The sequence below is a fragment of the Taeniopygia guttata genome, chromosome 2 (assembly GCF_048771995.1).
Source record: "Taeniopygia guttata chromosome 2, bTaeGut7.mat, whole genome shotgun sequence".
NCBI lineage: Eukaryota > Metazoa > Chordata > Aves > Passeriformes > Estrildidae > Taeniopygia > Taeniopygia guttata.
The window spans coordinates 102,200,989-102,212,880 of NC_133026.1; the positions used below are offsets into that span (position 1 = coordinate 102,200,989).

An 11,892-nucleotide genomic window follows, 5' to 3' on the forward strand; every position below is an offset into this window, starting at 1 on the left:
AAACTTACTACAATGTATTTTGTTAGCACAACACAGCATTTTTTTTCCTAGAGGGAATTGCATTGTTTTCATTTCTAGATATCAGAACTTTCATGTTCAAAATCTTGACATGATAAAAGCAAATTGAAAGGTAGATATTTGAGATATTTGAGTGAAAGAATACTTTCTAAATATTTCTCTATAACACCCCTTATATTTTCAAGATATTTAATTAATACATCTTATAGCAAAATATATATTACAAATGTGATCTACACAATAAACCAGGGTTCCATGTTTTATTGGTCCATTATAGCTAAATTTTCATATAAATAAAAGTGCCATTTACAGGTATCTTAAGATCAGAACAGTACAAGCTTAGTTCAAATACATACATTTATTACATATATTTATATTAGGCAATAAAGCATAAATTGTACATGCTAAAGCAAGCTCATTGTTTAGGTTTAACATAAGCAAACTTTACTTCTCAGTAAAATCAGTCAGCTTTCTTGTCAAGGACAATCATCCTTTTGCCATACTGACCTATGCATTTATTAACACTTCTGCATTACTAAAACTTATTTTGTAATCTAAGAGCTAATTTTTCTTCATTAAGTTAATAAAACTTCTTAAATATTGGTATTTAGATAACTCAAATTCGAGTTTCCTGCAACTTCTACATCAGCACAAAACTCGAGGCAAGGGAATTAAATCAGTTTTGCTACACTGAAACCTGTCTCCGCACTTATGCCAGCAGTCCTGATGTAGCCTTTTTGCACTTGTTTCTTTCTTTTCAGGGGAGAAAAAAAGGCTTACATAAAAATTATTTTACCTTCCACATTAAGTGTTGCTACAGGATATATTTGTTAATTGAAAAGCTCTGAAAGTTCAATGGGATAATTTAAAAAAAATGAAAGATGTGAGACATAATATATAATACAGAGGAATGTGTAGTAAAATTATATAACTCTGCACTTTTGCTTGCGTTGTTTGAATTTAAGATAAATATGCAAGGCTATAGAGCAGTTTGCATTGTGTTTCTAGGTTTTTGTTGTTTGTTTGGGGTTTTTAACATGCAGATTTCTCCAGCATTATCTATACCAGCAAAAATAGCACTTGATTAAAATCTGTCAACAATGAAATCACATGTTCCCTCCTTGGAATGTGAAGCAGGACAAAAGCTACAAAGGCTAGAAATACGTACTGAAAGCTTTAGCAAAAATTGGATAATTAGCACCAAAGAAAAACAGAACTTGCTAGCTGCTTTTAATTCACCCAGAAATCAACCCAGGGTTTTGCAAGATTAAACCAAGTATGAGGCTACCAATCATGGAGATTTACTCAGGTTGTTCATCAATCTTTTGAATCATTTGTTAAAAACCAAAATTTTATCACAAGAAAAAATAGTATTTCTAGGAAATGAGGGAGCTGATTCAGAAACAAGCATCATGCCTCCTAGTCCTCAAAAATCTTCACCAGGGTGGGGATCCCATGGTCTCTCAAGCTGAATTTTTCAAGTTTGGTCTGGAAATAGAGATGTAGGGACCCTTCAGTCCCTTTACTAAGCACAGGAAATCTCCATGAGGGGCCTGCCTTCTGTTCTTTATGGCGCACCACATCAAATTCACAAGGCCCCTTTGCCACCAAGTGGGAAATTATCCTTGCCAGAAAAATACTTCTAATGATAAGCACATTTAAATATTTAGAAAAATCTCTGATGATTCACTTCTTTCATTATGGAGAATTGCAGCCTGATATTCATATTAACAGGAATGTTAATTGCTGTTAATAAAAGCACTCAGACTTCAGTGGTATCCACCATAAGGTGAAAATATCTGCCAGCCCATTACAGACACCACCTTGAATGATCTTGGGTCACAAGGGTTGAGGAAACCAGCAGAGAATCAAGATGAAAAGGTATGGTGATAGAAAGTATTCCTTCGAATATAATATTGCTATTATTTAAAATACTCATTCTCAAGCTGAACCACTTTTTTTTCCAGTGCAGTTGACACGGAGCAGTCTGAGAGAAGACAGCTTATGTGAACTATAAAATTACTGCCTCACCTTGGGAAGAGATTATGTTTATTTTCAAAAAGCTTTTGAGAGATATATACAAATTAAAATACAAGTTAAATATTTGCCAGAAACTTCTGACCCATTTCCAATAGAGTAGAGGCAATATCCAGCATTGTGTAGGAGCTATGCTCAAAATCTTGTTTTATAGGGGAAGAGGAAGAGCAACTTATGTAATCTTGGAACTGATGAAGGAAACATTTTGTAAATATTCTTTTCAAATCTTTTTTGTGCCTTAGACTCCTTGCAACTTGATTTGAGTAAGCTACAAAAATAAAATGAAAAGTCTATATAAAAGCCTATATATAAATTCCAAACTTTTTATAGAATGGAATCATAGAATCTTCAAGGCTGGAAGAGACATTCAAGATGAAGATCTGTTCCATAACCTTTTTGGGCACCGAGGACAGGCTTTCAGGCTTGTAGTTCCCCAGATCCTTTACCTAGCCCTTCTCATCTATGGGTGCCACATTGGCCAATTTTCAGCCATCTGGAACCTCCCCATTTAGCCAGGATTGATGAAAAATGACAGAAAGCAGCTTAACAAGCTCTTCCACTGGCTCCCTCATCACCCTAGGATGAATCCCACCTTCTCCCGTAGACTTGTGAGCATCTAAGTGACACAGCAGGTCAGTAACTACCTCCTCCTGGATTTCAGGGGATCTCTTCTGTTCCCCATCCCTGTCTACCAGATCAGGACAGCAGTTGTCCTGAGAATAACCAGTCTTACTAGCTATTACCAGTCTTACAGTTAAAGAATTAGGCAATAAAGACGTTAACTACCTTGGCCTTTTCCTTTACTTTGGTGGCTATTTTCTCCCCACCCCCATGCAATAAAGAGTGGAGATTTTCCTTGCCACTCCTTTTTGCTATTAATGTATTTATAAAATCACTTTTGTATGTGAGAAAGTGAGAAATTTTGCTTAAGGATTTTTTTTAAATTTAAAATTATACCATGCTGGGAAATATGTAGTTTTCTCCGAGTCAACAGTAACTGTAAAATTACAGAGACTGCTGAATTCAGAAGTTATGTGGAGATCTTGATTCAAAAACCTATTGGAACCAATGGAAAAACCTTTTGCTACTTCAGAAAAGTAGCAAAAAATTTGGTTTCATTTTTTGAATGTTACAATTACATATTTATTTAACTTATTTACATACAAAAAGTGACATTTGAGGATATTTTATTAAATTTACATTTGATAGTTAAGAAAAATGCCTCTTTTGAAGTAATAAATTAGGTGCTAAACTGTCATACACCTAAAAGGTAGCAGCAATTTACTTAAAAGGTAATACAATAGTCAACCTACAGCAAGCATGACAAACTCCAGATATTTCTACCAAATTATCTCTGCTGTATCAAGGTCAGTTGGACAGCCCCACAAAGAGGCTGAGCAAAAATGAAAATACACTTCAGCTTTCAGCGTAACTACGGAAATATTACTCCACATGAAAACTGTGTAGAAAGATTTATGGATAGCTTATTTTTTTTTTGTCCCCTGGGCAAGTTACATATCTGCAAATGTAGACTGAATGATAAAATGCCCATCACTTACCCATTAACTGACTTGAATACTGACAAACGAATAGCAGAAATATTTGCATTATTATCTGATTCTAAGGTACAATGATGGAATAAGGTCCATTTTGTATCTCTGCTGAAAAATCACTGGAAGGACGTACTATAGAAAGTCAGAGACATTAAATGTGTTTGAAAGCATTTCATTTTCATACAGAAGGAAAACAATAAAGAAGTGATTAGATAATTATTATCTTATTGTAAAGAAACTAACAAATAATTAGTGCTGTCAGCTGTCTGTGAATACCTTCTTGACTGTCCTGTCTGGAATACATCAATCTTCCCCAATATAATAAACTGTGTGTGGCTTAAAAGACTATATTGGCACCCATCACTGATGTTTAATGGATAGGTTCTCCCCTTCATTTTGTTTCCTTCCAATAAATTTAATTTCTTATACCTGGATCTAAGGTAGGTTTTGAGCTTCTCAAGACTTTTAACAAAAACTTCTACCTCTAACAAAGCAAGAAACTTTTTTTAAAGCTATGCAATTCTGACAGCAAAATGCTGTTCAGTGTTTTTTATAGGTTAAGGTACAGTTCTATGTAAAGTTGTTATTTTTTATTGTACATAAAAGAAGACCTCCTTCAGGGTGATATTGTTAAGATGTAAATATTTCAAGAATTTAAAGAGAGTTTTCATTTTCCTCACCCCCAGGTAAAACATAAAATAAATGCATGGCACTATCTGCCACATTTCTACTTGCCTCTTGGCACTCAGTATGAGGGAACACAGTGCAAAAGAGCACCTCATAAAGCACATACCTCTTTGTATAATGTTGATTATGAGTTCATAAACTTCCATGGTATTTTAAACATAAAATATAACACTATTCATTTTCCATTACATAAAAGTTTCTTTCTCTTTAATTTAGAGTGGCCTGTGCTTTATGTCACAAAAATATTATGTCATTTATGTCTCTCTTTCTTACCTACAGCCTTCTCCAGCAGGGCTCATTGTGCAGGGGGAATTCAGGTAATGCTCAGGAATGCAACACACATCCATGTCTTCAGATATGCCTTTTGTTTGAAGGGAGCTATACCTCTTTCATTTCCAGTGGCTGTCCATTGTAAGTAGAAGTAGATGTTGCCAAGGTTAAAACTCATTTTTCATGAATTTTTTTTTGTTCTACATAAATGAGACTGATGTCATTGACGAGGCAGACAAATTATTTTCCACTGATTATGAAGTAGACATTTGTAATCTGTGTGAATCATTGTGGTCTGTGTCTTCTTTCATCTTCTTTGCTGGATGTCTGAATAAAGCATGAAGCTGGTGAGGAGTGCACATTAAAGCAGATTGCAAGGGCTGCCGCTGGGCAGTCTTTTGTCTGTGTCACAAGCCAGACACAGTGAAAAGAAGAAGTGCTTGAGTCAACCATAAGTAAAGGGAGGAAAAAATACTGGAGAATCTCTACTGCACATGTCTAGAGCATATCTAGAGCAAAACTGAGCATGTAGAATAACAGAAATGCAGAAAATGTCAGGGTTGGAAGAGACTGCTGGAGGTCATTCAATCCAACTGACCTGTTCAAGCAGGATCCCCTAGAGCACATTACTCAGGGTTGTGCCCAGACTGTTCCTAAGTATCTCTAGAGAAGGAAACTCCACAACATCTCTGACAAACCAGCACTGTACCAGTGCTCAGTCAACTTTGAAGTAAAGAAGCTCTTCCTGGTGATGAGGTGGAACTTCCTGTGTTCCAGTTCATGCCCATTGCCTCTTGTCTTGGTTTGGAAAGACAGATGTCTGCTAAGGAAGGTAGGATCTTCCCTTGAAATGGAAAAATGTAAACCCCTTCCCTCTGAATTGTTATAAATTAAGGGGGGCTCTCAGGCAAAAATATGGGAGCAGGAATAAGTTCTTTATTAGGGAAGAAAATTAAAAATAAAAAACAAATAAAATAAACAATGCAGTGAACCAAAACAACACTGACAGAGTCAGAATACAACCTGACACCCTGCCAGGGTGTTGGCAGCAGTCCAATTGGGAATTATGGCTGCAGTCTTCCTGGAGTGACAGGTTTGGTTCTGTTGGAGCAGTGATCCTGTAAAAAAGGGGTGTAGTCTTCCTGCAGTGGAAGAGGCAGCTGTTCCTCTGGGAAATCCAGTGCAGGAAAAGCTGTGTTGCTGTTCCAGAAACTCAAGATTATATCCAGGTAGAAATGCTTGGCTCCTCCCTCTGGGTGGAGCATCTCACAATAGGATGTTACAGTTCTTATCAGTCACGCAGTGACATTCAATAGCCCATTATCAGCAGATGTCTCCCCTGAGAGTGATTGGTTGTGGAGGAGATAAGGAAAACTTCTCACTTAACAGAAGACAACTGCTACACAGACGGTAATAGACTAAATCTTGCTTCTCAATCTGGGACATCTTGCGTGCTATTACACAGCACTGAGAAGAGCCTGGCTCCATCCTTTTGGGCACCCACTCTGCAGACATTTGTATACACAGATATGATTGATCCTGGTTTGTGTTTGGATGAGGAACTGAATGATTTGGTGAGACTTTGTTTAAACTTACTTTCCTTGATACAAGGGCAGACAGAGTTGTGTGCTGTGTTAAATTGTCCCATGCCATGAGGATGGCTCTAGAGCAAGTAGGTTCCACATAATCTTTTCTTGGCATGTGTATCACACCCACCTTTTCTGTCCAGGGCTATTTTTGCATATATGCAATAGTGTGAACAAAATAATTTATCCTGAGTTATCTCTTTACAAAGGCAATGGCTCTCCTGGCATTTTCCTGCCCACCTAGGGGCATTAAAGCTGGCACCTGGGAACATGCTGTGCCCCATAAGCACGGGGGCCTGTGAAGCAAGGCATGGCATGGAAGAAAAGCACCTTGCTGATATTTGGTAGTGGAGGAGAAGCCCTTCTGTTCTGAACCTCTTTCTAAGAGACGCAGAGGAACCTGCATCTCCATCTCCATTCCCATTCACACAAGGAATGCACTTATCTCTAGCTGTGGACAAATGCAAAGGGCCAGAAAGACTTCTGCACTGGGTAAAGCGCTTTCCTCTGCATTACCTGTAGGGCTGCATGTGAAGGAGCACACAAGCATCTCAGCATACACTGTTGATTATATATGCAGGGGGCAGTGGTTAAAAAGTGTATTTCTCTGGGTGGTGGGTTTTTTTTTTTGGTTTTTTTTTTTTTACCCTAAAAACCCCAAAATATTGAAAGAATTTCAGGACATATTATAAACTGAGAGCAGTTATGTTCTGCAATTTATAGCTTAATGAATTCCCCAAGAATGCTGCGGAAAAATTATTTCTAGCATCCCCTTTGCAGGTATTATTTGTAAGAGCTTTCTCAAGATCTCAAAACCCTATGGGTGTAAAGTCTATGTAATATTAAAATATTACAGCTCTGAAGGAAAACAGGGGATGGCATCCTACTGTGAATTTGACTGGTTAAAAAATGAAAAGGAGTTGAGTTTTCCAAAGTCTACAGTATCTATAAAAGACTTTGAAGTACAACTCCATTTTTAGCCCCTGGATGCATTCTCAGTTCTACACTTAAATTTTACACAAGTGTTCAGAAACAAAATATTAGAATCAGTGTTGTGTTTTACCGTGTGAATGGAAGAAAAAGGGAATTATGGAATAAAGAATTAACTTGAAAAATGGTGCAGTCTTTTGTGGATGGCATTTAAGCTCAAGACATATATTTAATGCGTTTTTGCATCTCTACAAATCCTGAGAGACAGATACTGGTCTAAAAGTGTATTTTCTTTGTTAAATGTCTCTATGTAAAATTGTCTACCAAATGTTGCTATGTTATTGTTAGACAGAACAATAAGTCATGAGGCTTGGAAAACATTCTGATTTCAAACATCTCATCATGTTTATTTTCCCCATTATGCAAATCTGGAGAAAATGAAAAGAAACCCTGCATAGCAGCTTCTGATAAGTCAGCAGTATGTTTTCTCCATTATTCCTCAGTTTTTCTTGCCAAAACCTCTTGACTTTGTTACATTCATATATTCTTGAAAGCATTAAGTGATGAGGAGGAACAATTATCTGTCATGAAAAAACACCAGTTTATCTTGTTATCCTATTACAGTGTTTCCATGTCTGTTAGGAGCTGATTTTTAACATTACTCCTACACATTTAGTGACTGATAGACTGATGAAAAGACCTGAATACACTTTGCATTTCCCATGACAGGATGTAGCAACAGATCCTACAGGGTCTTTGCTTTTCCTGAAGGTGCAATCTAATCTTTTGAAATCAACATGCATCTTTCCATTGCTTTTAATGAAGATAGAATTTGATAGTATTTTGTCCTTTACTTTCTAGAATATAGCAAGTTTCTTGCTTTAGTACCAGCTATATTTATATAACTTCTTGCACCCCAAAAGTCTGCTTAGTTGAGAAAAGCATCTTGTGCTAAAAGATGGAGGAATTACTTTAGAAGTTTCTTTTTACAGCTTTAAATATTTCAGGATGAGTAGAGGAGAAGTAACATATCTGCCATAGGAGTCTGGCCGAACTACAGAAAACTGATTCATGTGACACTGAGGTTCTGTGCCTCTCCTGTCCCTGGCATGGATACACAGCACAGGAGTTATGTGAAAACTCACTTCTACCAAGTGAGGGGAAAATGCACACTTTCTCTTACAGGTAAAAAGTTAAAACCTTCTGTATATTTCTTGTACCAAAACCTGACAGGGACATTGCTGAAAATCCAAGGCCAAATGCATTTAAATTCCATTACTATATAGCTTAAAATTCAGTTATTCTGAAAAATGTTTACTTAGTTTAACAATGACCTTTCAAAACGCATTTGTTACATTTTACTCCAATAACTGAAAAATGTAATTCTATGTTTAATTTCTTTTTTCTTCTTACTGTGCTATGCCCAAACTAAAATAAATACATAAATAAAAGATTTGCATTGTTTATTACTGTTGTCATGTTCATCATACTTAGTAATTTTTCTTTCTGTTATCAAACTATGGCAAAGCTTCCTCTAAAACAACAACAACCAAAAAGAAAAAACAGAGAAAGAATATAAGTAAGTCTTACTTGGCTGAATTCAAACACCTGCAGCTGGTTTTTAATCCATACTTCTTCTAGTTATGTGATTAGCACCTGTATAAGTATTTTCCTATTTAAAAAACATTTGCCTTCTTGCTGCGTTCATGCTGCCAGCCTTCCTGTGGCCATGAATTAAGAAGGGAAGCCACAACAGAGCCTCAAAGCAGTACTTTTCAGGGTTTACAGAACATGGGCTTCTTCAGTGAATACTGAGAGAATCATTCTTGGCCCATGACAAAGCAGTGTCGAGGCAGTTGTGAGTCTCACAGACACTATGACCCAGATTACAGGACAGAAGGTGCTATTTTCATCCCGTAAGGCTGTTCAAAAGAAAGGCATTTCTCTTGCTGAATAAATGGTAGTTGCAGACATGTGCAGTGATATTCATTAGTCAGTGGGAAAGAAGAATGTTAAATTAGTCTGTGCCTGATGGATCGAGTCAAAACCCAGCTAACTCAGTTGAAAAACTGATGTAGTTGTGTAGGAGAGATGATATTTCTTCTTGGAATACCTAACAATAACCAAAAAAAAAGAGAAAAAAATCTCATTTTTAAAGAAAAAGAAAAATTGGATGTTTTTCTTTGTGAAAGGTTTATGAATCCAGTTTTTTAGAGAACTTTTTCCCAGGGAACCGTAAATGCAAATTTTGCTACTGTCCTCTGTAAGCCTTAAAATATACAGCACATGCTGTTATCAATGCTCATGTAACTGTTTTTCTTCCTTTCTGTAGTACGTGTCTCTGAATTCCTATATTAGTGTGAGGAACAGTCCTAATATACATTTTATTTTTTCCCATACCCTCAGGTAGGGCTGTCCCTCCAGGAGGCAATACAAGTCTGGGGAAGGTAAAGAAAGGCACAAGGGAAACTGAGAAGAGAATGAGCTATTTAGTTGAATAAATAATTACATAAAGTAGGACACAAGATAAAAAACATGGGTATGTTTAAGTATTGTTTGTAAAGCAGAACTAGTTTATATTCCTAACTTAATTAATGATGATGTCCAGTGAATACCAAGGGAACTAGGCTGTGGATGAAATAAAGGTTTGATTAAAAATCTGTTTTAAGGAACAGAACAAGGGAAATAATCCTGTTGACTTCGGCAGGTCCTAGCTAAATTGTCTCCATGTCCAACCTATATATAGAATTCCCATATGTCTTCAGGTAGGCACACAAAAAGGAGTGGGATATTTTCAGATTGTGAAACATGGAAAAACCTTTCCCATATTTACAGAATAGCCCTTTTAAGCATGCACATTGTACAGTTACAATGTTTCACCATAACTATATTTCTAAACATGCCTTAATATAGATTCAAACACTTGAGTTCAACACAAAATGCTTACATAATGCAACAATGGACTCTACTTCAGCACTCAGTGAATCCCAAAGAATTGTGCTGGCCATTGCTTCAGTGGAAGGTAGCCAAGAAAGGATCAGCTAGATCCATCTAAAAATATGCCTATAAGCTACAAAACTGTTTGTGGTGAACAGTTGCAGGGTGTGAAACATTCCATGCCCAAAATTGTGGATGGTTCCTCCATCCACAGTTCAGGACTCAGGGAATATTAGCCTAGTTCTGCATGTAAATACGAAATGCATACTTTGGGACAGCAAGTTTTTGAAGTCTGTCCTTACCAATAAATGAGGATAGCCCAGCATCTGAAATTTTCATTGGCAGAGATTGATTGAACAGTGATGTATGGAGCTCGGAGAAAAGACAAGAATTGCCACATGGCTATAGCAGGTCCAGAAGAAGCAGACTTCAGTTCAGAAGAGGGGAGCTGGCATAAAGCTGAAAGAAGGAAGAATTCTAGCAGATTGGAAAGAGACCTGAATCAAGGTCAGAAGGTTTCTCATGAATAATTGAAGACTTTGGTTAGTTTTATTTCTATTACCCTCCAGAATTATGCATTGTTCTTCAACAGGAATGAGATATTTTATTCAAGATGTTTAGACACTCAGTTTTGCTATGGAATCTTTTAGCAAATGCAAAAATGTGTTGTTTTCTATTTTTTTCTCCACCAAGTAACTGCTATCTTTCAGCCAAAACCCATATTTGTGCATACACCATTACTTTCTATAACTATAGTATGAAATGCATCTGCTGAAGCGTTACTTGTATTTTGAATTGCCAGCTAAAATGGTTACCTTCTCCTTAGTATTTGTCTTTCTTGCCCAGACCAAGCAACCAGGCTGATTTTGCATGTATGAGGATAACTGTTTCCGCTCACTTAAAGTCTTGCCAGGAGAGCCATAGAAAGAATCCTCCCAGTTAATTGCAGCATATTCTTACCTCTGCAAAAAAAAAACCAAAAAAACCCCCCAAAACCCCAAAAAACCCCAACAAAAAAACCCCCAAAAACCCCAACCCCCCCCCCAAAAAAAAACCCCAAAAAACAAACAGGTTTAGTCAGTGTGCTTATTTGCCCTTTAGATCTCAGTTTGATAGCCTGACAAAACATTTTGTCTACTTTTGATTCTCTGTCTCTGCACAGACCCTCAGTGACCCTTTCCACCTGAGTTTTGTTTGTCACTGAGTGAAGATGATAACTTAGTTCTTAAAAGTGAAATCAGTGTGTCAGAGCTGGGTAATTTAGGTATCTCCAGAAAGCCTCAGGCTTAAAAACTTCAATAAACTCTAGCATTTCAATAGGTATGCCAGACCCATCATTTGTTTCCACTTTGTCATCTTACCACAGGAGAAGTATACTGTCATTTGTCTACAATGACTGTAATTAATGCCTCAGCTTGCAATTCAGTCTTTGGAGGGCTGCAACTGGATAATACATTCTTTGCAGTGCACTAAGAAAATAATGTACCTGCTTGTCCAAAATGACAGTACAGCTCCTGTATGCTGACAGACATTTGTTTGTATTCACTCAAGTGAGTTTTTAGGTTGATCCTTGTCTAAGCAACTTGTTAAGTGATTCGTGTTTATTTTCCTGGTTGCTAACGTGTCATGTGCCAATTTTTTTCCTTAAAACTTTCCATCATCTTATAAATGACTTGATTGTTTTCTGGCTTCTGGAGGAAAGAAGTAAAAAATCATTTTTTTTGCATTTTCTACTATCAAAACAGTGTGTATAATATTCCCTGAAATGTATAATGAAAATGTACAAAAAAAAAAACCAAAACAGTTGATAAATGGGAGAGACAGGCCCTACAGAAATTGCCACCATTCTTACTTATCAGATATTTGAATAACAA

At 36.7% G+C, this 11,892-nt stretch overlaps 1 long non-coding RNA gene across 2 annotated transcripts in view; it reads right to left on the bottom strand.

Annotated features, from left to right (window-relative positions):
* LOC115493849 (uncharacterized) overlaps positions 1-9,153 on the bottom strand; it is a 106,250-nt gene extending 97,097 nt beyond the window's left edge. Inside the window, exon 1 of one of the 2 annotated variants that reach the window (XR_012054086.1) lies at positions 8,672-9,153. This is a non-coding gene — a long non-coding RNA (uncharacterized lncRNA). The remainder of the gene's footprint in view (positions 1-8,671) is intronic. The other variant, XR_012054090.1, reaches the window with a different exon arrangement.
* Between the last annotated feature and the right edge of the window lie 2,739 nt (positions 9,154-11,892).